Consider the following 24,503-nt stretch of genomic DNA (forward strand, 5'->3'; position numbering starts at 1 on the left):
AAATTTCAAGCTAAAAGGAAACCATTAGGTGCATTTTATAGAGAATCTGATTTCGAATAAGAAAAAGTCAACCGCAACCTCGTAACTCGTACCCGTGAGAAAAAAATCGAAAAAATCTGTTTCGAATGCCATGATTTTTCCGAGTCATTTTTCCAAGGGAGGGTACTGTGGATTTTCGAGAAAAAAAAATTTCAAGCTAAAAGGAAACCATTAGGTGCATTTTATAGAGAATCTGATTTCGAATAAGAAAAAGTCAACCGCAACCGCGAAACTCGTACCCGTGAGAAAAAAATCGAAAAAATCTGTTTCGAATGCCATGATTTTTCGGAATCATTTTTCCAAGGAAGGGTACTGTGGATTTTCGAGAAAAAAAAATTTCAAGCTAAAAGGAAACCATTAGGTGCATTTTATAGAGAATCTGATTTCGAATAAGAAAAAGTCAACCGCAACCGCGTAACTCGTACCCGTGAGAAAAAAATCGAAAAAATCTGTTTCGAATGCCATGATTTTTCCGAGTCATTTTTCCAAGGGAGGGTACTGTGGATTTTCGAGAAAAAAAAATTTCAAGCTAAAAGGAAACCATTAGGTGCATTTTATAGAGAATCTGATTTCGAATAAGAAAAAGTCAACCGCAACCTCGTAACTCGTACCCGTGAGAAAAAAATCGAAAAAATCTGTTTCGAATGCCATGATTTTTCGGAATCATTTTTCCAAGGAAGGGTACTGTGGATTTTCGAGAAAAAAAAATTTCAAGCTAAAAGGAAACCATTAGGTGCATTTTATAGAGAATCTGATTTCGAATAAGAAAAAGTCATCCGCAACCGCGTAACTCGTACCCGTGAGAAATAAATCGAGAAAATCTGTTTCGAATGCCGTGATTTTTCGGACTTATTTTTCCAAGGGTACTGTGGATTTTCGAGAAAAAAAAAATTCAAGCAAATAGGAAACCATTAGGTGCATTTTATAGAGAATCTGATTTCGAATAAGAAAAAGTCAACCGCAACCGCGAAACTCGTACCCGTGAGAAAAAAATCGAAAAAATCTGTTTCGAATGCCATGATTTTTCGGAATCATTTTTCCAAGGAAGGGTACTGTGGATTTTCGAGAAAAAAAAATTTCAAGCTAAAAGGAAACCATTAGGTGCATTTTATAGAGAATCTGATTTCGAATAAGAAAAAGTCAACCGCAACCGCGTAACTCGTACCCGTGAGAAAAAAATCGAAAAAATCTGTTTCGAATGCCATGATTTTTCCGAGTCATTTTTCCAAGGGAGGGTACTGTGGATTTTCGAGAAAAAAAAATTTCAAGCTAAAAGGAAACCATTAGGTGCATTTTATAGAGAATCTGATTTCGAATAAGAAAAAGTCAACCGCAACCTCGTAACTCGTACCCGTGAGAAAAAAATCGAAAAAATCTGTTTCGAATGCCATGATTTTTCCGAGTCATTTTTCCAAGGGAGGGTACTGTGGATTTTCGAGAAAAAAAAATTTCAAGCTAAAAGGAAACCATTAGGTGCATTTTATAGAGAATCTGATTTCGAATAAGAAAAAGTCAACCGCAACCGCGAAACTCGTACCCGTGAGAAAAAAATCGAAAAAATCTGTTTCGAATGCCATGATTTTTCGGAATCATTTTTCCAAGGAAGGGTACTGTGGATTTTCGAGAAAAAAAAATTTCAAGCTAAAAGGAAACCATTAGGTGCATTTTATAGAGAATCTGATTTCGAATAAGAAAAAGTCAACCGCAACCGCGTAACTCGTACCCGTGAGAAAAAAATCGAAAAAATCTGTTTCGAATGCCATGATTTTTCCGAGTCATTTTTCCAAGGGAGGGTACTGTGGATTTTCGAGAAAAAAAAATTTCAAGCTAAAAGGAAACCATTAGGTGCATTTTATAGAGAATCTGATTTCGAATAAGAAAAAGTCAACCGCAACCTCGTAACTCGTACCCGTGAGAAAAAAATCGAAAAAATCTGTTTCGAATGCCATGATTTTTCCGAGTCATTTTTCCAAGGGAGGGTACTGTGGATTTTCGAGAAAAAAAAATTTCAAGCTAAAAGGAAACCATTAGGTGCATTTTATAGAGAATCTGATTTCGAATAAGAAAAAGTCAACCGCAACCGCGAAACTCGTACCCGTGAGAAAAAAATCGAAAAAATCTGTTTCGAATGCCATGATTTTTCGGAATCATTTTTCCAAGGAAGGGTACTGTGGATTTTCGAGAAAAAAAAATTTCAAGCTAAAAGGAAACCATTAGGTGCATTTTATAGAGAATCTGATTTCGAATAAGAAAAAGTCAACCGCAACCGCGTAACTCGTACCCGTGAGAAAAAAATCGAAAAAATCTGTTTCGAATGCCATGATTTTTCCGAGTCATTTTTCCAAGGGAGGGTACTGTGGATTTTCGAGAAAAAAAAATTTCAAGCTAAAAGGAAACCATTAGGTGCATTTTATAGAGAATCTGATTTCGAATAAGAAAAAGTCAACCGCAACCTCGTAACTCGTACCCGTGAGAAAAAAATCGAAAAAATCTGTTTCGAATGCCATGATTTTTCCGAGTCATTTTTCCAAGGGAGGGTACTGTGGATTTTCGAGAAAAAAAAATTTCAAGCTAAAAGGAAACCATTAGGTGCATTTTATAGAGAATCTGATTTCGAATAAGAAAAAGTCAACCGCAACCGCGTAACTCGTACCCGTGAGAAAAAAATCGAAAAAATCTGTTTCGAATGCCATGATTTTTCCGAGTCATTTTTCCAAGGGAGGGTACTGTGGATTTTCGAGAAAAAAAAATTTCAAGCTAAAAGGAAACCATTAGGTGCATTTTATAGAGAATCTGATTTCGAATAAGAAAAAGTCAACCGCAGCCGCGTAACTCGTACCCGTGAGAAAAAAATCGAAAAAATCTGTTTCGAATGCCATGATTTTTCCGAGTCATTTTTCCAAGGGAGGGTACTGTGGATTTTCGAGAAAAAAAATTTCAAGCTAAAAGGAAACCATTAGGTGCATTTTATAGAGAATCTGATTTCGAATAAGAAAAAGTCAACCGCAACCTCGTAACTCGTACCCGTGAGAAAAAAATCGAAAAAATCTGTTTCGAATGCCATGATTTTTCCGAGTCATTTTTCCAAGGGAGGGTACTGTGGATTTTCGAGAAAAAAAAATTTCAAGCTAAAAGGAAACCATTAGGTGCATTTTATAGAGAATCTGATTTCGAATAAGAAAAAGTCAACCGCAACCGCGTAACTCGTACCCGTGAGAAAAAAATCGAAAAAATCTGTTTCGAATGCCATGATTTTTCCGAGTCATTTTTCCAAGGGAGGGTACTGTGGATTGTCGAGAAAAAAAAATTTCAAGCTAAAATCAAACCATTAGGTGCATTTTATAGAGAATCTGATTTCGAATAAGAAAAAGTCAACCGCAGCCGCGTAACTCGTACCCGTGAGAAAAAAATCGAAAAAATCTGTTTCGAATGCCATGATTTTTCCGAGTCATTTTTCCAAGGGAGGGTACTGTGGATTTTCGAGAAAAAAAAATTTCAAGCTAAAAGGAAACCATTAGGTGCATTTTATAGAGAATCTGATTTCGAATAAGAAAAAGTCATCCGCAACCGCGTAACTCGTACCCGTGAGAAATAAATCGAGAAAATCTGTTTCGAATGCCGTGATTTTTCGGACTTATTTTTCCAAGGGTACTGTGGATTTTCGAGAAAAAAAAATTTCAAGCAAATAGGAAACCATTAGGTGCATTTTATAGAGAATCTGATTTCGAATAAGAAAAAGTCAACCGCAACCGCGTAACTCGTACCCGTGAGAAAAAAATCGAAAAAATCTGTTTCGAATGCCATGATTTTTCCGAGTCATTTTTCCAAGGGAGGGTACTGTGGATTTTCGAGAAAAAAAAATTTCAAGCAAATAGGAAACCATTAGGTGCATTTTATAGAGAATCTGATTTCGAATAAGAAAAAGTCAACCGCAACCGCGAAACTCGTACCCGTGAGAAAAAAATCGAAAAAATCTGTTTCGAATGCCATGATTTTTCGGAATCATTTTTCCAATTAAGGGTACTGTGGATTTTCGAGAAAAAAAAATTTCAAGCTAAAAGGAAACCATTAGGTGCATTTTATAGAGAATCTGATTTCGAATAAGAAAAAGTCAACCGCAACCTCGTAACTCGTACCCGTGAGAAAAAATCGAAAAAATCTGTTTCGAATGCCATGATTTTTCCGAGTCATTTTTCCAAGGGAGGGTACTGTGGATTTTCGAGAAAAAAAAATTTCAAGCTAAAAGGAAACCATTAGGTGCATTTTATAGAGAATCTGATTTCGAATAAGAAAAAGTCAACCGCAGCCGCGTAACTCGTACCCGTGAGAAAAAAATCGAAAAAATCTGTTTCGAATGCCATGATTTTTCCGAGTCATTTTTCCAAGGGAGGGTACTGTGGATTTTCGAGAAAAAAAAATTTCAAGCTAAAAGGAAACCATTAGGTGCATTTTATAGAGAATCTGATTTCGAATAAGAAAAAGTCAACCGCAACCTCGTAACTCGTACCCGTGAGAAAAAAATCGAAAAAATCTGTTTCGAATGCCATGATTTTTCCGAGTCATTTTTCCAAGGGAGGGTACTGTGGATTTTCGAGAAAAAAAAATTTCAAGCTAAAAGGAAACCATTAGGTGCATTTTATAGAGAATCTGATTTCGAATAAGAAAAAGTCAACCGCAACCGCGAAACTCGTACCCGTGAGAAAAAAATCGAAAAAATCTGTTTCGAATGCCATGATTTTTCCGAGTCATTTTTCCAAGGGAGGGTACTGTGGATTTTCGAGAAAAAAAAATTTCAAGCAAATAGGAAACCATTAGGTGCATTTTATAGAGAATCTGATTTCGAATAAGAAAAAGTCAACCGCAACCGCGTAACTCGTACCCGTGAGAAAAAAATCGAAAAAATCTGTTTCGAATGCCATGATTTTTCCGAGTCATTTTTCCAAGGGAGGGTACTGTGGATTTTCGAGAAAAAAAAATTTCAAGCTAAAAGGAAACCATTAGGTGCATTTTATAGAGAATCTGATTTCGAATAAGAAAAAGTCATCCGCAACCGCGTAACTCGTACCCGTGAGAAATAAATCGAGAAAATCTGTTTCGAATGCCGTGATTTTTCGGACTTATTTTTCCAAGGGTACTGTGGATTTTCGAGAAAAAAAAAATTCAAGCAAATAGGAAACCATTAGGTGCATTTTATAGAGAATCTGATTTCGAATAAGAAAAAGTCAACCGCAACCGCGAAACTCGTACCCGTGAGAAAAAAATCGAAAAAATCTGTTTCGAATGCCATGATTTTTCGGAATCATTTTTCCAAGGAAGGGTACTGTGGATTTTCGAGAAAAAAAAATTTCAAGCTAAAAGGAAACCATTAGGTGCATTTTATAGAGAATCTGATTTCGAATAAGAAAAAGTCAACCGCAACCGCGTAACTCGTACCCGTGAGAAAAAAATCGAAAAAATCTGTTTCGAATGCCATGATTTTTCCGAGTCATTTTTCCAAGGGAGGGTACTGTGGATTTTCGAGAAAAAAAAATTTCAAGCTAAAAGGAAACCATTAGGTGCATTTTATAGAGAATCTGATTTCGAATAAGAAAAAGTCAACCGCAACCTCGTAACTCGTACCCGTGAGAAAAAAATCGAAAAAATCTGTTTCGAATGCCATGATTTTTCCGAGTCATTTTTCCAAGGGAGGGTACTGTGGATTTTCGAGAAAAAAAAATTTCAAGCTAAAAGGAAACCATTAGGTGCATTTTATAGAGAATCTGATTTCGAATAAGAAAAAGTCAACCGCAACCGCGAAACTCGTACCCGTGAGAAAAAAATCGAAAAAATCTGTTTCGAATGCCATGATTTTTCGGAATCATTTTTCCAAGGAAGGGTACTGTGGATTTTCGAGAAAAAAAAATTTCAAGCTAAAAGGAAACCATTAGGTGCATTTTATAGAGAATCTGATTTCGAATAAGAAAAAGTCAACCGCAACCGCGTAACTCGTACCCGTGAGAAAAAAATCGAAAAAATCTGTTTCGAATGCCATGATTTTTCCGAGTCATTTTTCCAAGGGAGGGTACTGTGGATTTTCGAGAAAAAAAAATTTCAAGCTAAAAGGAAACCATTAGGTGCATTTTATAGAGAATCTGATTTCGAATAAGAAAAAGTCAACCGCAACCTCGTAACTCGTACCCGTGAGAAAAAAATCGAAAAAATCTGTTTCGAATGCCATGATTTTTCGGAATCATTTTTCCAAGGAAGGGTACTGTGGATTTTCGAGAAAAAAAAATTTCAAGCTAAAAGGAAACCATTAGGTGCATTTTATAGAGAATCTGATTTCGAATAAGAAAAAGTCATCCGCAACCGCGTAACTCGTACCCGTGAGAAATAAATCGAGAAAATCTGTTTCGAATGCCGTGATTTTTCGGACTTATTTTTCCAAGGGTACTGTGGATTTTCGAGAAAAAAAAAATTCAAGCAAATAGGAAACCATTAGGTGCATTTTATAGAGAATCTGATTTCGAATAAGAAAAAGTCAACCGCAACCGCGAAACTCGTACCCGTGAGAAAAAAATCGAAAAAATCTGTTTCGAATGCCATGATTTTTCGGAATCATTTTTCCAAGGAAGGGTACTGTGGATTTTCGAGAAAAAAAAATTTCAAGCTAAAAGGAAACCATTAGGTGCATTTTATAGAGAATCTGATTTCGAATAAGAAAAAGTCAACCGCAACCGCGTAACTCGTACCCGTGAGAAAAAAATCGAAAAAATCTGTTTCGAATGCCATGATTTTTCCGAGTCATTTTTCCAAGGGAGGGTACTGTGGATTTTCGAGAAAAAAAAATTTCAAGCTAAAAGGAAACCATTAGGTGCATTTTATAGAGAATCTGATTTCGAATAAGAAAAAGTCAACCGCAACCTCGTAACTCGTACCCGTGAGAAAAAAATCGAAAAAATCTGTTTCGAATGCCATGATTTTTCCGAGTCATTTTTCCAAGGGAGGGTACTGTGGATTTTCGAGAAAAAAAAATTTCAAGCTAAAAGGAAACCATTAGGTGCATTTTATAGAGAATCTGATTTCGAATAAGAAAAAGTCAACCGCAACCGCGAAACTCGTACCCGTGAGAAAAAAATCGAAAAAATCTGTTTCGAATGCCATGATTTTTCGGAATCATTTTTCCAAGGAAGGGTACTGTGGATTTTCGAGAAAAAAAAATTTCAAGCTAAAAGGAAACCATTAGGTGCATTTTATAGAGAATCTGATTTCGAATAAGAAAAAGTCAACCGCAACCGCGTAACTCGTACCCGTGAGAAAAAAATCGAAAAAATCTGTTTCGAATGCCATGATTTTTCCGAGTCATTTTTCCAAGGGAGGGTACTGTGGATTTTCGAGAAAAAAAAATTTCAAGCTAAAAGGAAACCATTAGGTGCATTTTATAGAGAATCTGATTTCGAATAAGAAAAAGTCAACCGCAACCTCGTAACTCGTACCCGTGAGAAAAAAATCGAAAAAATCTGTTTCGAATGCCATGATTTTTCCGAGTCATTTTTCCAAGGGAGGGTACTGTGGATTTTCGAGAAAAAAAAATTTCAAGCTAAAAGGAAACCATTAGGTGCATTTTATAGAGAATCTGATTTCGAATAAGAAAAAGTCAACCGCAACCGCGAAACTCGTACCCGTGAGAAAAAAATCGAAAAAATCTGTTTCGAATGCCATGATTTTTCGGAATCATTTTTCCAAGGAAGGGTACTGTGGATTTTCGAGAAAAAAAAATTTCAAGCTAAAAGGAAACCATTAGGTGCATTTTATAGAGAATCTGATTTCGAATAAGAAAAAGTCAACCGCAACCGCGTAACTCGTACCCGTGAGAAAAAAATCGAAAAAATCTGTTTCGAATGCCATGATTTTTCCGAGTCATTTTTCCAAGGGAGGGTACTGTGGATTTTCGAGAAAAAAAAATTTCAAGCTAAAAGGAAACCATTAGGTGCATTTTATAGAGAATCTGATTTCGAATAAGAAAAAGTCAACCGCAACCTCGTAACTCGTACCCGTGAGAAAAAAATCGAAAAAATCTGTTTCGAATGCCATGATTTTTCCGAGTCATTTTTCCAAGGGAGGGTACTGTGGATTTTCGAGAAAAAAAAATTTCAAGCTAAAAGGAAACCATTAGGTGCATTTTATAGAGAATCTGATTTCGAATAAGAAAAAGTCAACCGCAACCGCGTAACTCGTACCCGTGAGAAAAAAATCGAAAAAATCTGTTTCGAATGCCATGATTTTTCCGAGTCATTTTTCCAAGGGAGGGTACTGTGGATTTTCGAGAAAAAAAAATTTCAAGCTAAAAGGAAACCATTAGGTGCATTTTATAGAGAATCTGATTTCGAATAAGAAAAAGTCAACCGCAGCCGCGTAACTCGTACCCGTGAGAAAAAAATCGAAAAAATCTGTTTCGAATGCCATGATTTTTCCGAGTCATTTTTCCAAGGGAGGGTACTGTGGATTTTCGAGAAAAAAAATTTCAAGCTAAAAGGAAACCATTAGGTGCATTTTATAGAGAATCTGATTTCGAATAAGAAAAAGTCAACCGCAACCTCGTAACTCGTACCCGTGAGAAAAAAATCGAAAAAATCTGTTTCGAATGCCATGATTTTTCCGAGTCATTTTTCCAAGGGAGGGTACTGTGGATTTTCGAGAAAAAAAAATTTCAAGCTAAAAGGAAACCATTAGGTGCATTTTATAGAGAATCTGATTTCGAATAAGAAAAAGTCAACCGCAACCGCGTAACTCGTACCCGTGAGAAAAAAATCGAAAAAATCTGTTTCGAATGCCATGATTTTTCCGAGTCATTTTTCCAAGGGAGGGTACTGTGGATTGTCGAGAAAAAAAAATTTCAAGCTAAAATCAAACCATTAGGTGCATTTTATAGAGAATCTGATTTCGAATAAGAAAAAGTCAACCGCAGCCGCGTAACTCGTACCCGTGAGAAAAAAATCGAAAAAATCTGTTTCGAATGCCATGATTTTTCCGAGTCATTTTTCCAAGGGAGGGTACTGTGGATTTTCGAGAAAAAAAAATTTCAAGCTAAAAGGAAACCATTAGGTGCATTTTATAGAGAATCTGATTTCGAATAAGAAAAAGTCATCCGCAACCGCGTAACTCGTACCCGTGAGAAATAAATCGAGAAAATCTGTTTCGAATGCCGTGATTTTTCGGACTTATTTTTCCAAGGGTACTGTGGATTTTCGAGAAAAAAAAATTTCAAGCAAATAGGAAACCATTAGGTGCATTTTATAGAGAATCTGATTTCGAATAAGAAAAAGTCAACCGCAACCGCGTAACTCGTACCCGTGAGAAAAAAATCGAAAAAATCTGTTTCGAATGCCATGATTTTTCCGAGTCATTTTTCCAAGGGAGGGTACTGTGGATTTTCGAGAAAAAAAAATTTCAAGCAAATAGGAAACCATTAGGTGCATTTTATAGAGAATCTGATTTCGAATAAGAAAAAGTCAACCGCAACCGCGAAACTCGTACCCGTGAGAAAAAAATCGAAAAAATCTGTTTCGAATGCCATGATTTTTCGGAATCATTTTTCCAATTAAGGGTACTGTGGATTTTCGAGAAAAAAAAATTTCAAGCTAAAAGGAAACCATTAGGTGCATTTTATAGAGAATCTGATTTCGAATAAGAAAAAGTCAACCGCAACCTCGTAACTCGTACCCGTGAGAAAAAATCGAAAAAATCTGTTTCGAATGCCATGATTTTTCCGAGTCATTTTTCCAAGGGAGGGTACTGTGGATTTTCGAGAAAAAAAAATTTCAAGCTAAAAGGAAACCATTAGGTGCATTTTATAGAGAATCTGATTTCGAATAAGAAAAAGTCAACCGCAGCCGCGTAACTCGTACCCGTGAGAAAAAAATCGAAAAAATCTGTTTCGAATGCCATGATTTTTCCGAGTCATTTTTCCAAGGGAGGGTACTGTGGATTTTCGAGAAAAAAAAATTTCAAGCTAAAAGGAAACCATTAGGTGCATTTTATAGAGAATCTGATTTCGAATAAGAAAAAGTCAACCGCAACCTCGTAACTCGTACCCGTGAGAAAAAAATCGAAAAAATCTGTTTCGAATGCCATGATTTTTCCGAGTCATTTTTCCAAGGGAGGGTACTGTGGATTTTCGAGAAAAAAAAATTTCAAGCTAAAAGGAAACCATTAGGTGCATTTTATAGAGAATCTGATTTCGAATAAGAAAAAGTCAACCGCAACCGCGAAACTCGTACCCGTGAGAAAAAAATCGAAAAAATCTGTTTCGAATGCCATGATTTTTCCGAGTCATTTTTCCAAGGGAGGGTACTGTGGATTTTCGAGAAAAAAAAATTTCAAGCAAATAGGAAACCATTAGGTGCATTTTATAGAGAATCTGATTTCGAATAAGAAAAAGTCAACCGCAACCGCGAAACTCGTACCCGTGAGAAAAAAATCGAAAAAATCTGTTTCGAATGCCATGATTTTTCCGAGTCATTTTTCCAAGGGAGGGTACTGTGGATTTTCGAGAAAAAAAAATTTCAAGCAAATAGGAAACCATTAGGTGCATTTTATAGAGAATCTGATTTCGAATAAGAAAAAGTCAACCGCAACCGCGTAACACGTACCCGTGAGAAAAAAATCGAAAAAATCTGTTTCGAATGCCATGATTTTTACAAGTCATTTTTCCAAGGGAGGGTACTGTGGATTGTCGAGAAAAAAAAATTTCAAGCTAAAAGGAAACCATTAGGTGCATTTTATAGAGAATCTGATTTCGAATAAGAAAAAGTCAACCGCAGCCGCGTAACTCGTACCCGTGAGAAAAAAATCGAAAAAATCTGTTTCGAATGCCATGATTTTTCCGAGTCATTTTTCCAAGGGAGGGTACTGTGGATTTTCGAGAAAAAAAAATTTCAAGCTAAAAGGAAACCATTAGGTGCATTTTATAGAGAATCTGATTTCGAATAAGAAAAAGTCAACCGCAACCGCGTAACTCGTACCCGTGAGAAAAAAATCGAAAAAATCTGTTTCGAATGCCATGATTTTTACAAGTCATTTTTCCAAGGGAGGGTACTGTGGATTGTCGAGAAAAAAAAATTTCAAGCTAAAAGGAAACCATTAGGTGCATTTTATAGAGAATCTGATTTCGAATAAGAAAAAGTCAACCGCAACCGCGTAACTCGTACCCGTGAGAAAAAAATCGAAAAAATCGGTTTCGAATGCCATGATTTATCCGAGTCATTTTTCCAAGGGAGGGTACTGTGGATTTTCGAGAAAAAAAAATTTCAAGCTAAAAGGAAACCATTAGGTGCATTTTATAGAGAATCTGATTTCGAATAAGAAAAAGTCATCCGCAACCGCGTAACTCGTACCCGTGAGAAATAAATCGAGAAAATCTGTTTCGAATGCCGTGATTTTTCGGACTTATTTTTCAAAGGGTACTGTGGATTTTCGAGAAAAAAAAATTTCAAGCAAATAGGAAACCATTAGGTGCATTTTATAGAGAATCTGATTTCGAATAAGAAAAAGTCAACCGCAACCGCGAAACTCGTACCCGTGAGAAAAAAATCGAAAAAATCTGTTTCGAATGCCATGATTTTTCGGAATCATTTTTCCAAGGAAGGGTACTGTGGATTTTCGAGAAAAAAAAATTTCAAGCTAAAAGGAAACCATTAGGTGCATTTTATAGAGAATCTGATTTCGAATAAGAAAAAGTCAACCGCAACCGCGTAACTCGTACCCGTGAGAAAAAAATCGAAAAAATCTGTTTCGAATGCCATGATTTTTCCGAGTCATTTTTCCAAGGGAGGGTACTGTGGATTTTCGAGAAAAAAAAATTTCAAGCTAAAAGGAAACCATTAGGTGCATTTTATAGAGAATCTGATTTCGAATAAGAAAAAGTCAACCGCAACCGCGTAACTCGTACCCGTGAGAAAAAAATCGAAAAAATCTGTTTCGAATGCCATGATTTTTCCGAGTCATTTTTCCAAGGGAGGGTACTGTGGATTTTCGAGAAAAAAAAATTTCAAGCTAAAAGGAAACCATTAGGTGCATTTTATAGAGAATCTGATTTCGAATAAGAAAAAGTCAACCGCAACCGCGTAACTCGTACCCGTGAGAAAAAAATCGAAAAAATCGGTTTCGAATGCCATGATTTTTCCGAGTCATTTTTCCAAGGGAGGGTACTGTGGATTGTCGAGAAAAAAAAATTTCAAGCTAAAAGGAAACCATTAGGTGCATTTTATAGAGAATCTGATTTCGAATAAGAAAAAGTCAACCGCAGCCGCGTAACTCGTACCCGTGAGAAAAAAATCGAAAAAATCTGTTTCGAATGCCATGATTTTTCCGAGTCATTTTTCCAAGGGAGGGTACTGTGGATTTTCGAGAAAAAAAAATTTCAAGCTAAAAGGAAACCATTAGGTGCATTTTATAGAGAATCTGATTTCGAATAAGAAAAAGTCAACCGCAACCGCGTAACTCGTACCCGTGAGAAAAAAATCGAAAAAATCTGTTTCGAATGCCATGATTTTTCCGAGTCATTTTTCCAAGGGAGGGTACTGTGGATTTTCGAGAAAAAAAAATTTCAAGCTAAAAGGAAACCATTAGGTGCATTTTATAGAGAATCTGATTTCGAATAAGAAAAAGTCATCCGCAACCGCGTAACTCGTACCCGTGAGAAATAAATCGAGAAAATCTGTTTCGAATGCCGTGATTTTTCGGACTTATTTTTCCAAGGGTACTGTGGATTTTCGAGAAAAAAAAAATTCAAGCAAATAGGAAACCATTAGGTGCATTTTATAGAGAATCTGATTTCGAATAAGAAAAAGTCAACCGCAACCGCGAAACTCGTACCCGTGAGAAAAAAATCGAAAAAATCTGTTTCGAATGCCATGATTTTTCGGAATCATTTTTCCAAGGAAGGGTACTGTGGATTTTCGAGAAAAAAAAATTTCAAGCTAAAAGGAAACCATTAGGTGCATTTTATAGAGAATCTGATTTCGAATAAGAAAAAGTCAACCGCAACCGCGTAACTCGTACCCGTGAGAAAAAAATCGAAAAAATCTGTTTCGAATGCCATGATTTTTCCGAGTCATTTTTCCAAGGGAGGGTACTGTGGATTTTCGAGAAAAAAAAATTTCAAGCTAAAAGGAAACCATTAGGTGCATTTTATAGAGAATCTGATTTCGAATAAGAAAAAGTCAACCGCAACCTCGTAACTCGTACCCGTGAGAAAAAAATCGAAAAAATCTGTTTCGAATGCCATGATTTTTCCGAGTCATTTTTCCAAGGGAGGGTACTGTGGATTTTCGAGAAAAAAAAATTTCAAGCTAAAAGGAAACCATTAGGTGCATTTTATAGAGAATCTGATTTCGAATAAGAAAAAGTCAACCGCAACCGCGAAACTCGTACCCGTGAGAAAAAAATCGAAAAAATCTGTTTCGAATGCCATGATTTTTCGGAATCATTTTTCCAAGGAAGGGTACTGTGGATTTTCGAGAAAAAAAAATTTCAAGCTAAAAGGAAACCATTAGGTGCATTTTATAGAGAATCTGATTTCGAATAAGAAAAAGTCAACCGCAACCGCGTAACTCGTACCCGTGAGAAAAAAATCGAAAAAATCTGTTTCGAATGCCATGATTTTTCCGAGTCATTTTTCCAAGGGAGGGTACTGTGGATTTTCGAGAAAAAAAAATTTCAAGCTAAAAGGAAACCATTAGGTGCATTTTATAGAGAATCTGATTTCGAATAAGAAAAAGTCAACCGCAACCTCGTAACTCGTACCCGTGAGAAAAAAATCGAAAAAATCTGTTTCGAATGCCATGATTTTTCCGAGTCATTTTTCCAAGGGAGGGTACTGTGGATTTTCGAGAAAAAAAAATTTCAAGCTAAAAGGAAACCATTAGGTGCATTTTATAGAGAATCTGATTTCGAATAAGAAAAAGTCAACCGCAACCGCGTAACTCGTACCCGTGAGAAAAAAATCGAAAAAATCTGTTTCGAATGCCATGATTTTTCCGAGTCATTTTTCCAAGGGAGGGTACTGTGGATTTTCGAGAAAAAAAAATTTCAAGCTAAAAGGAAACCATTAGGTGCATTTTATAGAGAATCTGATTTCGAATAAGAAAAAGTCAACCGCAGCCGCGTAACTCGTACCCGTGAGAAAAAAATCGAAAAAATCTGTTTCGAATGCCATGATTTTTCCGAGTGATTTTTCCAAGGGAGGGTACTGTGGATTTTCGAGAAAAAAAATTTCAAGCTAAAAGGAAACCATTAGGTGCATTTTATAGAGAATCTGATTTCGAATAAGAAAAAGTCAACCGCAACCTCGTAACTCGTACCCGTGAGAAAAAAATCGAAAAAATCTGTTTCGAATGCCATGATTTTTCCGAGTCATTTTTCCAAGGGAGGGTACTGTGGATTTTCGAGAAAAAAAAATTTCAAGCTAAAAGGAAACCATTAGGTGCATTTTATAGAGAATCTGATTTCGAATAAGAAAAAGTCAACCGCAACCGCGTAACTCGTACCCGTGAGAAAAAAATCGAAAAAATCTGTTTCGAATGCCATGATTTTTCCGAGTCATTTTTCCAAGGGAGGGTACTGTGGATTGTCGAGAAAAAAAAATTTCAAGCTAAAATCAAACCATTAGGTGCATTTTATAGAGAATCTGATTTCGAATAAGAAAAAGTCAACCGCAGCCGCGTAACTCGTACCCGTGAGAAAAAAATCGAAAAAATCTGTTTCGAATGCCATGATTTTTCCGAGTCATTTTTCCAAGGGAGGGTACTGTGGATTTTCGAGAAAAAAAAATTTCAAGCTAAAAGGAAACCATTAGGTGCATTTTATAGAGAATCTGATTTCGAATAAGAAAAAGTCATCCGCAACCGCGTAACTCGTACCCGTGAGAAATAAATCGAGAAAATCTGTTTCGAATGCCGTGATTTTTCGGACTTATTTTTCCAAGGGTACTGTGGATTTTCGAGAAAAAAAAATTTCAAGCAAATAGGAAACCATTAGGTGCATTTTATAGAGAATCTGATTTCGAATAAGAAAAAGTCAACCGCAACCGCGTAACTCGTACCCGTGAGAAAAAAATCGAAAAAATCTGTTTCGAATGCCATGATTTTTCCGAGTCATTTTTCCAAGGGAGGGTACTGTGGATTTTCGAGAAAAAAAAATTTCAAGCAAATAGGAAACCATTAGGTGCATTTTATAGAGAATCTGATTTCGAATAAGAAAAAGTCAACCGCAACCGCGAAACTCGTACCCGTGAGAAAAAAATCGAAAAAATCTGTTTCGAATGCCATGATTTTTCTGAATCATTTTTCCAAGGAAGGGTACTGTGGATTTTCGAGAAAAAAAAATTTCAAGCTAAAAGGAAACCATTAGGTGCATTTTATAGAGAATCTGATTTCGAATAAGAAAAAGTCAACCGCAACCTCGTAACTCGTACCCGTGAGAAAAAAATCGAAAAAATCTGTTTCGAATGCCATGATTTTTCCGAGTCATTTTTCCAAGGGAGGGTACTGTGGATTTTCGAGAAAAAAAAATTTCAAGCTAAAAGGAAACCATTAGGTGCATTTTATAGAGAATCTGATTTCGAATAAGAAAAAGTCAACCGCAGCCGCGTAACTCGTACCCGTGAGAAAAAAATCGAAAAAATCTGTTTCGAATGCCATGATTTTTCCGAGTCATTTTTCCAAGGGAGGGTACTGTGGATTTTCGAGAAAAAAAAATTTCAAGCTAAAAGGAAACCATTAGGTGCATTTTATAGAGAATCTGATTTCGAATAAGAAAAAGTCAACCGCAACCGCGTAACTCGTACCCGTGAGAAAAAAATCGAAAAAATCTGTTTCGAATGCCATGATTTTTCCGAGTCATTTTTCCAAGGGAGGGTACTGTGGATTTTCGAGAAAAAAAAATTTCAAGCTAAAAGGAAACCATTAGGTGCATTTTATAGAGAATCTGATTTCGAATAAGAAAAAGTCAACCGCAACCGCGTAACTCGTACCCGTGAGAAAAAAATCGAAAAAATCTGTTTCGAATGCCATGATTTTTCCGAGTCATTTTTCCAAGGGAGGGTACTGTGGATTTTCGGGAAAAAAAAATTTCAAGCTAAAAGGAAACCATTAGGTGCATTTTATAGAGAATCTGATTTCGAATAAGAAAAAGTCAACCGCAACCGCGTAACTCGTACCCGTGAGAAAAAAATCGAAAAAATCTGTTTCGAATGCCATGATTTTTCCGAGTCATTTTTCCAAGGGAGGGTACTGTGGATTTTCGAGAAAAAAAAATTTCAAGCTAAAAGGAAACCATTAGGTGCATTTTATAGAGAATCTGATTTCGAATAAGAAAAAGTCATCCGCAACCGCGTAACTCGTACCCGTGAGAAATAAATCGAGAAAATCTGTTTCGAATGCCGTGATTTTTCGGACTCATTTTTCCAAGGGTACTGTGGATTTTCGAGAAAAAAAAATTTCAAGCAAATAGGAAACCATTAGGTGCATTTTATAGAGAATCTGATTTCGAATAAGAAAAAGTCAACCGCAACCGCGTAACTCGTACCCGTGAGAAAAAAATCGAAAAAATCTGTTTCGAATGCCATGATTTTTCCGAGTCATTTTTCCAAGGGAGGGTACTGTGGATTTTCGAGAAAAAAAAATTTCAAGCAAATAGGAAACCATTAGGTGCATTTTATAGAGAATCTGATTTCGAATAAGAAAAAGTCAACCGCAACCGCGAAACTCGTACCCGTGAGAAAAAAATCGAAAAAATCTGTTTCGAATGCCATGATTTTTCGGAATCATTTTTCCAAGGAAGGGTACTGTGGATTTTCGAGAAAAAAAAATTTCAAGCTAAAAGGAAACCATTAGGTGCATTTTATAGAGAATCTGATTTCGAATAAGAAAAAGTCAACCGCAACCTCGTAACTCGTACCCGTGAGAAAAAAATCGAAAAAATCTGTTTCGAATGCCATGATTTTTCCGAGTCATTTTTCCAAGGAAGGGTACTGTGGATTTTCGAGAAAAAAAAATTTCAAGCTAAAAGGAAACCATTAGGTGCATTTTATAGAGAATCTTATTTCGAATAAGAAAAAGTCAACCGCAACCTCGTAACTCGTACCCGTGAGAAAAAAATCGAAAAAATCTGTTTCGAATGCCATGATTTTTCCGAGTCATTTTTCCAAGGGAGGGTACTGTGGATTTTCGAGAAAAAAAAAATTTCAAGCTAAAAGGAAACCATTAGGTGAATTTTATAGAGAATCTGATTTCGAATAAGAAAAAGTCAACCGCAGCCGCGTAACTCGTACCCGTGAGAAAAAAATCGAAAAAATCTGTTTCGAATACCATGATTTTTCCGAGTCATTTTTCCAAGGGAGGGTACTGTGGATTTTCGAGAAAAAAAAATTTCAAGCTAAAAGGAAACCATTAGGTGCATTTTATAGAGAATCTGATTTCGAATAAGAAAAAGTCAACCGCAACCGCGTAACTCGTACCCGTGAGAAAAAAATCGAAAAAATCTGTTTCGAATGCCATGATTTTTCCGAGTCATTTTTCCAAGGGAGGGTACTGTGGATTTTCGAGAAAAAAAAATTTCAAGCTAAAATTAAACCATTAGGTGCATTTTATAGAGAATCTGATTTCGAATAAGAAAAAGTCAACCGCAACCGCGTAACTCGTACCCGTGAGAAAAAAATCGAAAAAATCTGTTTCGAATGCCATGATTTTTCCGAGTCATTTTTCCAAGGGAGGGTACTGTGGATTTTCGGGAAAAAAAAATTTCAAGCTAAAAGGAAACCATTAGGTGCATTTTATAGAGAATCTGATTTCGAATAAGAAAAAGTCAACCGCAACCGCGTAACTCGTACCCGTGAGAAAAAAATCGAAAAAATCTGTTTCGAATGCCATGATTTTTCCGAGTCATTTTTCCAAGGAAGGGTACTGTGGATTTTCGAGAAAAAAAAATTTCAAGCTAAAAGGAAACCATTAGGTGCATTTTATAGAGAATCTTATTTCGAATAAGAAAAAGTCAACCGCAACCTCGTAACTCGTACCCGTGAGAAAAAAATCGAAAAAATCTGTTTCGAATGCCATGATTTTTCCGAGTCATTTTTCCAAGGGAGGGTACTGTGGATTTTCGAGAAAAAAAAATTTCAAGCAAATAGGAAACCATTAGGTGCATTTTATAGAGAATCTGATTTCGAATAAGAAAAAGTCAACCGCAACCGCGTAACTCGTACCCGTGAGAAAAAAATCGAAAAAATCTGTTTCGAATGCCATGATTTTTCCGAGTCATTTTTCCAAGGGAGGGAGGGTACTCTGGATTTTCGAGAAACAAAAAATTCAAGCTAAAAGGAAACCATTAGGTGCATTTTATAGAGAATCTGATTTCGAATAAGAAAAAGTCAACCGCAACCTCGTAACTCGTACCCGTGAGAAAAAAATCGAAAAAATCTGTTTCGAATGCCATGATTTTTCCGAGTCATTTTTCCAAGGAAGGGTACTGTGGATTTTCGAGAAAAAAAAATTTCAAGCTAAAAGGAAACCATTAGGTGCATTTTATAGAGAATCTTATTTCGAATAAGAAAAAGTCAACCGCAACCTCGTAACTCGTACCCGTGAGAAAAAAATCGAAAAAATCTGTTTCGAATGCCATGATTTTTCCGAGTCATTTTTCCAAGGGAGGGTACTGTGGATTTTCGAGAAAAAAAAATTTCAAGCTAAAAGGAAACCATTAGGTGAATTTTATAGAGAATCTGATTTCGAATAAGAAAAAGTCAACCGCAGCCGCGTAACTCGTACCCGTGAGAAAAAAATCGAAAAAATCTGTTTCGAATACCATGATTTTTCCGAGTCATTTTTCCAAGGGAGGGTACTGTGGATTTTCGAGAAAAAAAAATTTCAAGCTAAAAGGAAACCATTAGGTGCATTTTATAGAGAATCTGATTTCGAATAAGAAAAAGTCAACCGCAACCGCGTAACTCGTACCCGTGAGAAAAAAATCGAAAAAATCTGTTTCGAATGCCATGATTTTTCCGAGTCATTTTTCCAAGGGAGGGTACTGTGGATTTTCGAGAAAAAAAAATTTCAAGCTAAAATTAAACCATTAGGTGCATTTTATAGAGAATCTGATTTCGAATAAGAAAAAGTCAACCGCAACCGCGTAACTCGTACCCGTGAGAAAAAAATCGAAAAAATCTGTTTCGAATGCCATGATTTTTCCGAGTCATTTTTCCAAGGGAGGGTACTGTGGATTTTCGGGAAAAAAAAATTTCAAGCTAAAAGGAAACCATTAGGTGCATTTTATAGAGAATCTGATTTCGAATAAGAAAAAGTCAACCGCAACCGCGTAACTCGTACCCGTGAGAAAAAAATCGAAAAAATCTGTTTCGAATGCCATGATTTTTCCGAGTCATTTTTCCAAGGGAGGGTACTGTGGATTTTCGGGAAAAAAAAATTTCAAGCTAAAAGGAAACCATTAGGTGCATTTTATAGAGAATCTGATTTCGAATAAGAAAAAGTCAACCGCAACCGCGTAACTCGTACCCGTGAGAAAAAAATCGAAAAAATCTGTTTCGAATGCCATGATTTTTCCGAGTCATTTTTCCAAGGGAGGGTACTGTGGATTTTCGAGAAAAAAAAATTTCAAGCTAAAAGGAAACCATTAGGTGCATTTTATAGAGAATCTGATTTCGAATAAGAAAAAGTCATCCGCAACCGCGTAACTCGTACCCGTGAGAAATAAATCGAGAAAATCTGTTTCGAATGCCGTGATTTTTCGGACTCATTTTTCCAAGGGTACTGTGGATTTTCGAGAAAAAAAAATTTCAAGCAAATAGGAAACCATTAGGTGCATTTTATAGAGAATCTGATTTCGAATAAGAAAAAGTCAACCGCAACCGCGTAACTCGTACCCGTGAGAAAAAAATCGAAAAAATCTGTTTCGAATGCCATGATTTTTCCGAGTCATTTTTCCAAGGGAGGGTACTGTGGATTTTCGAGAAAAAAAAATTTCAAGCAAATAGGAAACCATTAGGTGCATTTTATAGAGAATCTGATTTCGAATAAGAAAAAGTCAACCGCAACCGCGAAACTCGTACCCGTGAGAAAAAAATCGAAAAAATCTGTTTCGAATGCCATGATTTTTCGGAATCATTTTTCCAAGGAAGGGTACTGTGGATTTTCGAGAAAAAAAAATTTCAAGCTAAAAGGAAACCATTAGGTGCATTTTATAGAGAATCTGATTTCGAATAAGAAAAAGTCAACCGCAACCTCGTAACTCGTACCCGTGAGAAAAAAATCGAAAAAATCTGTTTCGAATGCCATGATTTTTCCGAGTCATTTTTCCAAGGAAGGGTACTGTGGATTTTCGAGAAAAAAAAATTTCAAGCTAAAAGGAAACCATTAGGTGCATTTTATAGAGAATCTTATTTCGAATAAGAAAAAGTCAACCGCAACCTCGTAACTCGTACCCGTGAGAAAAAAATCGAAAAAATCTGTTTCGAATGCCATGATTTTTCCGAGTCATTTTTCCAAGGGAGGGTACTGTGGATTTTCGAGAAAAAAAAATTTCAAGCTAAAAGGAAACCATTAGGTGAATTTTATAGAGAATCTGATTTCGAATAAGAAAAAGTCAACCGCAGCCGCGTAACTCGTACCCGTGAGAAAAAAATCGAAAAAATCTGTTTCGAATACCATGATTTTTCCGAGTCATTTTTCCAAGGGAGGGTACTGTGGATTTTCGAGAAAAAAAAATTTCAAGCTAAAAGGAAACCATTAGGTGCATTTTATAGAGAATCTGATTTCGAATAAGAAAAAGTCAACCGCAACCGCGTAACTCGTACCCGTGAGAAAAAAATCGAAAAAATCTGTTTCGAATGCCATGATTTTTCCGAGTCATTTTTCCAAGGGAGGGTACTGTGGATTTTCGAGAAAAAAAAATTTCAAGCTAAAATTAAACCATTAGGTGCATTTTATAGAGAATCTGATTTCGAATAAGAAAAAGTCAACCGCAACCGCGTAACTCGTACCCGTGAGAAAAAAATCGAAAAAATCTGTTTCGAATGCCATGATTTTTCCGAGTCATTTTTCCAAGGGAGGGTACTGTGGATTTTCGGGAAAAAAAAATTTCAAGCTAAAAGGAAACCATTAGGTGCATTTTATAGAGAATCTGATTTCGAATAAGAAAAAGTCAACCGCAACCGCGTAACTCGTACCCGTGAGAAAAAAATCGAAAAAATCTGTTTCGAATGCCATGATTTTTCCGAGTCATTTTTCCAAGGGAGGGAGGGTACTCTGGATTTTCGAGAAACAAAAAATTCAAGCTAAAAGGAAACCATTAGGTGCATTTTATAGAGAATCAGATTTCGAATACGAAAAAGTCAACCGTAACCGCGTAACTCGTACCCGTGAGAAAAAAATCTGTTTCGAATGCCATGATTTTTCCAAGGGAGGGTACTGTGGATTTTCGAGAAAAAAAAATTTCAAGCTAAAAGGAAACCATTAGGTGCATTTTATAGAGAATCTGATTTCGAATAAGAAAAAGTCAACCGCAGCCGCGTAACTCGTACCCGTGAGAAAAAAATCCAAAAAATCTGTTTCGAATGCGATGATTTTTCCGAGTCATTTTTCCAAGGGAGGGTACTGTGGATTTTCGAGAAAAAAAAATTTCAAGCTAAAAGGAAACCATTAGGTGCATTTTATAGAGAATCTGATTTCGAATAAGAAAAAGTCAACCGCAACCTCGTAACTCGTACCCGTGAGAAAAAAATCGAAAAAATCTGTTTCGAATGCCATGATTTTTCCGAGTCATTTTTCCAAGGGAGGGTACTGTGGATTTTCGAGAAAAAAAAATTTCAAGCTAAAAGGAAACCATTAGGTGCATTTTATAGAGAATCTGATTTCGAATAAGAAAAAGTCAACCGCAGCCGCGTAACTCGTACCCGTGAGAAAAAAATCGAAAAAATCTGTTTCGAATGCCATGATTTTTCCGAGTCATTTTTCCAAGGGAGGGTACTATGGATTTTCGAGAAAAAAAAATTTCAAGCTAAAAGGAAACCATTAGGTGCATTTTATAGAGAATCTGCTTTCGAATAAGAAAAAGTCAACCGCAACCGCGTAACTCGTACCCGTGAGAAAAAAATCGAAAAAATCTGTTTCGAATGCCATGATTTTTCCGAGTCATTTTTCCAAGGGAGGGTACTGTGGATTTTCGAGAAAAAAAAATTTCAAGCAAATAGGAAACCATTAGGTGCATTTTATAGAGAATCTGATTTCGAATAAGAAAAAGTCAACCGCAACCGCGTAACTCGTACCCGTGAGAAATAAATCGAGAAAATCTGTTTCGAATGCCGTGATTTTTCGGACTTATTTTTCCAAGGGTACTGTGGATTTTCGAGAAAAAAAAATTTCAAGCAAATAGGAAACCATTAGGTGCATTTTATAGAGAATCTGATTTCGAATAAGAAAAAGTCAACCGCAACCGCGAAACTCGTACCCGTGAGAAAAAAATCGAAAAAATCTGTTTCGAATGCCATGATTTTTCGGAATCATTTTTCCAAGGAAGGGTACTGTGGATTTTCGAGAAAAAAAAATTTCAAGCTAAAAGGAAACCATTAGGTGCATTTTATAGAGAATCTGATTTCGATTAAGAAAAAGTCAACCGCAACCGCGTAACTCGTACCCGTGAGAAAAAAATCGAAAAAATCTGTTTCGAATGCCATGATTTTTCCGAGTCATTTTTCCAAGGGAGGGTACTGTGGATTTTCGAGAAAAAAAAATTTCAAGCTAAAAGGAAACCATTAGGTGCATTTTATAGAGAATCTGATTTCGAATAAGAAAAAGTCAACCGCAACCTCGTAACTCGTACCCGTGAGAAAAAAATCGAAAAAATCTGTTTCGAATGCCATGATTTTTCCGAGTCATTTTTCCAAGGGAGGGTACTGTGGATTTTCGAGAAAAAAAAATTTCAAGCTAAAAGGAAACCATTAGGTGCATTTTGTAGAGAATCTGATTTCGAATAAGAAAAAGTCAACCGCAACCGCGTAACTCGTACCCGTGAGAAAAAAATCGAAAAAATCTGTTTCGAATGCCATGATTTTTCCGAGTCATTTTTCCAAGGGAGGGTACTGTGGATTTTCGAGAAAAAAAAATTTCAAGCTAAAAGGAAACCATTAGGTGCATTTTATAGAGAATCTGATTTCGAATAAGAAAAAGTCAACCGCAACCGCGTAACTCGTACCCGTGAGAAAAAAATCGAAAAATTCTGTTTCGAATGCCATGATTTTTCCGAGTCATTTTTCCAAGGGAGGGTACTGTGGATTGTCGAGAAAAAAAAATTTCAAGCTAAAAGGAAACCATTAGGTGCATTTTATAGAGAATCTGATTTCGAATAAGAAAAAGTCAACCGCAGCCGCGTAACTCGTACCCGTGAGAAAAAAATCGAAAAAATCTGTTTCGAATGCCATGATTTTTCCGAGTCATTTTTCCAAGGGAGGGTACTGTGGACTTTCGAGAAAAAAAAATTTCAAGCTAAAAGGAAACCATTAGGTGCATTTTATAGAGAATCTGATTTCGAATAAGAAAAAGTCAACCGCAACCTCGTAACTCGTACCCGTGAGAAAAAAATCGAAAAAATCTGTTTCGAATGCCATGATTTTTCCGAGTCATTTTTCCAAGGGAGGGTACTGTGGATTTTCGAGAAAAAAAAATTTCAAGCTAAAAGGAAACCATTAGGTGCATTTTATGGAGAATCTGATTTCGAATAAGAAAAAGTCAACCGCAACCACATAACTCGTACCCGTGAGAAAAAAATCGAGAAAATCTGTTTCGAATGCCATGATTTTTCGGACTCATTTTTCCAAGGGAGGGTACTGTGGATTTTCGAGAAAAAAAAATTTCAAGCTAAAAGGAAACCATTAGGTTCATTTTATAGAGAATCTGATTTCGAATAAGAAAAAGTCAACCGCAACCGCGTAACTCGTACCCGTGAGAAAAAAATCGAAAAAATCTGTTTCGAATGCCATGATTTTTCCGAGTCATTTTTCCAAGGGAGGGTACTGTGGATTTTCGAGAAAAAAAAATTTCAAGCAAAAAGGAAACCATTAGGTGCATTTTATAGAGAATCTGATTTCGAATAAGAAAAAGTCAACCGCAACCGCGTAACTCGTACCCGTGAGAAAAAAATCGAAAAAATCTGTTTCGAATGCCATGATTTTTCCGAGTCATTTTTCCAAGGGAGGGTACTGTGGATTTTCGAGAAAAAAAAATTTCAAGCTAAAAGGAAACCATTAGGTGCATTTTGTAGAGAATCTGATTTCGAATAAGAAAAAGTCAACCGCAACCGCGTAACTCGTACCCGTGAGAAAAAAATCGAAAAAATCTGTTTCGAATGCCATGATTTTTCCGAGTCATTTTTCCAAGGGAGGGTACTGTGGATTTTCGAGAAAAAAAAATTTCAAGCTA

The sequence above is a fragment of the Pholcus phalangioides genome, unplaced genomic scaffold (assembly GCF_987345545.1).
Source record: "Pholcus phalangioides strain wild (caught in Gottingen) unplaced genomic scaffold, Ppha-v1.0 ptg000042l_1, whole genome shotgun sequence".
Taxonomy (NCBI): domain Eukaryota; kingdom Metazoa; phylum Arthropoda; class Arachnida; order Araneae; family Pholcidae; genus Pholcus; species Pholcus phalangioides.